Below are 5,430 nucleotides of genomic sequence, written 5' to 3'. Positions count from 1 at the left end.
CATTTGTATCTTTGTGGTAAATACCCAGTAGTGCAATTGCTGGATCGAACGGTAGCTCTAATTTCAACTGTTTGAGGAACCTCCATACTGTTTTCCAGAGGGGTTGCACCAGCTTGCATTCCCACCAACAGTGTAGGAGGGTTCCCCTTTCTCCACATCCCCGCCAACATCTGTCGTTCCCTGACTTGTTAATTTTAGCCATTCTGACGGGTGTGAGGTTGGGTGTTCCAATTTCTGCTCCTTCACCTCATTTACCAGTAGGTACTACTACTTCATTATCATGTGTATCAATACCAAATTATTTGGTAACTTAAAAAGATTGATCTATACATACTAATCACATATATATTTTTAAAACCTAGAATCATGCAATATATATTTTCCTAGAATTTTCCTTTTAATCATAACCCCTAGGGCATTAGGCATATAATAATGGTAATACCTTGGTCAGACTGTTATCACTACACTTAAAAGACATTTTCCTGATGAGTGCAACTCATGTCAACAGACTCCTCACCTCATTTTAAAAATGATCAACATTTGGGGGCACCTGGGTGGCTCAGTCTGTTAAGCATCCGACTCTTGATTTTGGCCCAGGTCATGATCACAGGGTTGTGAGATAGTTCTGCACTAAGCACGGAGCCTGCTTAAGCTTCTCTCTCTTCCTCTGCCCCTCCCTGATCTGCCCCCTCTAAAATAAATAAATAAATAAATAAATAAATAAATAAATAAATAAAATCAGCTTTTTTGTAGTACCATTTGAAAGTAAATTGTAAATATCATATTTCACCTTAAATATTTCTTTTTTTCTTAAAGATTTTATTTATTTATTTGACAGAGAGAGACACAGCGAGAGAGGGAACACAAGCAGGGGGAGTGGGAGAGGGAGAAGCAGGCTCTCCACGGAGCAGGGAGCCCAATGCGGGGCTCGATCCCAGGACCCTGGGACCATGACCGGAGCTGAAGGCAGACGCTTAACCGACTGAGCCACCCAGCGCCCCTCACCTTAAATATTTCAGTATGAGACTCCTAACAAAAAAAGACATTCTTCTATATAATCATATTCTTTTGATGCTTAAGAAAATTAACAATAATTACATAATATCTAATACCCAGTCCATATTCAAATCCCCATTGTACAAAGATAATTTTCTTAGTGGTTTTGTTAGATTATTTTAAACCAGAATCCATTCTAGGTTCATAAATTTCATCTGGTATTTTTGTTTCTTCAGTTTACTTAAATCTAGTTCCGATATCCTACTTCTTGTTTCCATTACCTTGAATTTTGGAAGCGTCTAGGTTAGATGTCTATAAATTTATGTCCTATATTCCTTCTTTTAAAGTCAGGCTTATGGAGATATAATTTATGCAGTGTAAATTTCATCTTTTTCAGTGTATAGTTCTATGATTTCTGACAAAAGCATTTAGTCTTGTAACCACCACCACAATCAAGTTATAGAATACTTCTAACTTTCCCAAAAGTTCCATTCTAGCAACCATGGCTCTATTTTCTGTCCCTACAGTTTTGCCTTTTGGGGAAGACCATATAAGTATAATCATACAGAATGTAGCATTTTTGAATCTGACTTTTTTCACTTGGTGTAATGTGGTTGAGATTTATCCATTGTGGTAGATATAACACTGTTTATCCATTCAGCAGTGGAAAAATGAGTTGTGTGCATCTCATATTCATAGTATAAATAAAGCTGCTATAATCATTTACATATAGGCTTTTGTGTAAACATACTTTTTTATTTCTCTTTGGTAAACACCTAGGACGGAGATTGCTGGATCATATGGTAACTATGGGTTTAATTTTATAAGAAATTGGCAGCATGTTTTCCAAACTGGCTACCATTTTGCATTTCCATCATCAGTATATGAGTTTTAGTTGTTCGCTATCTTTGCCAACACTTGCTATATCAATCTTTTAAATTTTAGCCATTCTAGTAAGTGTGTGAGGATATCTCATTATGAGTTTAATTTAAATTAGTTTAAGGATTTTGAGGTCTATGATCCAGGGACAGGAAGGGGTAGTTTCCGGACTACGTACCATTAGAAAGACCCTACCCCACCAAAACATTAAAGTCATTCCTCTATTGTCTTTTTTGTTTCCTCCTTTCAAGCTTTCTCTTTTTTGGCCGAGATTATAAACCCGGCCCCAATGCCTGTCTCAGTCTTGTCAGAAGGGTGCTAGAATTTTTCCAATCCTGAAAACTTTTACTTGCTTGTATGTATTAGAGTTTCTTTACTAAAGGAAGAGACTGAATTAAAGGTAGGAATTGTTTGGTATTTCTTGAAAATTATTATTGATGGTAGCATAATACACAAGGAGAAGCTTTCTCTCTCTCTCTCTCTCTCTCTCTGTCTTTCCTACATACACATTCCCATATACCTCACGTAGTCTAAAAACTGATGGCTTCCCAGAAAATGTGTTGCAGTTCATATTTTATTTGATTTTTAAAAACAATTTTTAAAGTTTTTATTTATTTATTTTAGTAATCTCTACACCCAACATAGGGCTTGAACTCATGACCCTGAGATCAAGAGTTGTGTGCTCCCCTGACTGAGCCAGCCAGGCATCCCCATATTTTATTTTAGAAACTATTATTCCCCCATTAACCCATTCTTCAAAATTTCTATTCAGAGTAATCATTATCTAACTTGATCTTAGCAAATATTTCCTATAATGTGCCTGAAAAGAATTGTTAATTTTCTTCATAGACTATTCTCTAAAACCACATCTCTAAGAAGAGACTATGAAGCAAATTTCAATATTGTTGAGGTGTTGTCTAGAATAGAAAGGCATAGTTAGAAATGAGACATTTCTGGAGTGAAGGGAGGCTGGTTGTTTATGAAAGTAGATGAAACAGCATGAAATAGGCAATACTATTTAAACTAGGTCTTAGGGTTAATTTCCCTTAGAGTTTTTTTTTTTTTTAAATAACAAATTTATTGTAATTCTCTGGTCACTTTCCACCGGCTAGGTGCTCCACATATCTTTTTGGTGAGGATCCTAATACACTTTGTGGCCCTAAGACTTCTAAAGTAAATTTTGTTGTTGTTGTTGTTCTTCTTCTTCCTTTTATTTATAAGAATATGTAGAGTGTTGGTGATTGGGGGAACTAGTTATCCTTTCAAAATTGACATGGAAAATGACTATATTAATTTTAGAAATAGAGTTCCTCTAGATCCACAGCACTTGAAAATGGCATCTATCACTCTCTGCATTTGTTATGTCAGCAAGCCAGGAGTGAACACCTCTGATTTGTAGTCCAATAAAGATTCAAATTACTTGGGGTGCCTGGGTGGCTCAGTTGGTTGGGTGTCTGCCTTTGGCTCAGGTCATGATCCCGGATTCCCGGGATCAAGCCCCACATAGGGCTCCTTGCTCTGCAGAGAGTCTGCTTCTCCCTCTACCCCTCCCCCTGCTCATGCTCTCTCTTTCTCTCAAATAAATAAATAAAATCTTTAAAAAAAGATTCAAATTACTCAACCTAGACCTAATTCATTACTGTTTCAGGATGTTACTCTTTACAAACATGGAAGAACATTGAGGAAATTGATTTGTAAGGGAAAAACATTGGCAAAACAATAGGAACTGGAAAGAATCCCTGACTCTCCAACACACAGAAACATACACAGACACACATACACACACACACTTTTCCAAAATAAGATTGAAATTAATATATAAGGCAGTGGGGAAAGGAAAAGAAGTCACAAAGGACAGTATGCTTCTTATAACAGTGGTTCTCAAGCTCTGGGGATCAGTTCCCTTGGAGGGGACAAAAGACCCTGACATGCATATTTTACTCATTCCCATTTTTCAGATGGGGGTAGGAGAAGGGATTCAATAACAAGTGTTACTGACCAACCAAATTAAAGAAGATGTTTATGTTTGCTTTAACAATTAGGTTAAATACAATATAATTTTTAATCCCTGTACTTGGATCTTAACATGTAGTTAGTAGAAAATAATGGACCCCAAACTGGGCTGATGCATTTGTATCATTATATAATGTAAGCATAACTGGACAAAAATACACAACAAACTAAATTTAAAATGATTAAACAAATGTGTAATTAAAAAGCAAGTGGAACAGAATTGAAACCCAAAGCTTCTGGAGATAACAAATGTGATATATTGATAAAGTGTTCTTCTAGAAAGTTGAGGGAATTTATATAATTTATGAGGTTAAAGAGAACTGATTCCCAAATCATTTCTTCCATTGTTTTCACACTTGGGTATGACTCTAACTTTCTATTTTTAGAGAGGAAAATAACTTAAAGTACTTTTGCCCCTTTCTATACCCAAGGAGTATTATCATCTCTCTGAGGAGTAACAAAGAACAATGTCTCATCACTTGGCTAAGGAGGCAACATAAGGTAAAAAGTCCCCTGATCCAGGAATTAAAGCCAGCGTATCAAAGGATCAGAGGAGAGGTGGGTTTTACCCCTGCATCTCCACTCCTGCCACCCTTCCTCTGTCCCCTACCTGTGCCAGGAGGCATTACACATGTAACTTGAAAGGTCTTTTTATTTTTTTTTAAAGATTTTATTTATTCACTTGAGAGAGAGAGAATGAGTGGGGGGAAGGACAGAGGGAGAAGCAGACTCCTCACTGAGCAGGGAGCCTGAAGATGCAGTGCTCCATCCCAGGACTCTGAGATCATGGCCTGAAGCACAGGCAGATGCTTAACCGACTGAGCCGCCCATACACCCCTTGAAAAGGTTTTTTCAATCCCTTCAGTTTGTGGATCCTGGTTATGAATGGGAGATAAACCCATTTTATATAGGGAACTGGTTAGGAAGGGGCAACCTGTGACAAGTAATCAGACCTGGGAGTGAAGCAAACAGAACTAGAGCACTGACATTCAGTTGATTATTGTACTGATGCCACAAACTGTCAACACGTAGAATTGGGGCTTGCCATTTGTGAATCCCTAGAAGTAATTTTTTTAGGGGGGTGAGGGGCCGCGGGAGAGGGAGAGAGAAAGAGAATCCTAAGCACGCTCCACACCCAGCACAGAGCCAGATGTGGGGCTCAATCTCACAAAGGAGATCATGACCTGCGCCAAAATCAAGAGTTGGACTCTTTACCAACTGAGACACCCTTAAAAGGAATTTTAATTATCTGGCCTTTCTTTGTTTATTGTGAGCAAGTATGTATTTTAAAATTATCTAATAAGAAACACAAATGCTTTAAACTTAGGAGGAAAAACACAAAATTTGATAGGGAGACGCATGTAACTCAATTATTTTATCTAAAGTCCCTGTTCTAGCAGTTGAAAATGAGAAAAACATCAATTACAATGGAGGATATAGCTGGACATAGAACTGAGGGATCATAAATAGAAGAACATCTTTGTATTGTATTAATTTCGTTTAAGTAGAAGAAAAATATGTGAATCTTAAGTGAAAGACAGA

Source organism: Callorhinus ursinus, unplaced genomic scaffold (assembly GCF_003265705.2).
Source record: "Callorhinus ursinus isolate GAN/ISIS: 27379988/994484 unplaced genomic scaffold, GSC_fseal_2.0 scaffold3, whole genome shotgun sequence".
Classification (NCBI taxonomy): domain Eukaryota; kingdom Metazoa; phylum Chordata; class Mammalia; order Carnivora; family Otariidae; genus Callorhinus; species Callorhinus ursinus.
The sequence above is the reverse complement of the archived record's forward strand: the minus strand, read 5'-3'. Positions refer to the sequence as shown.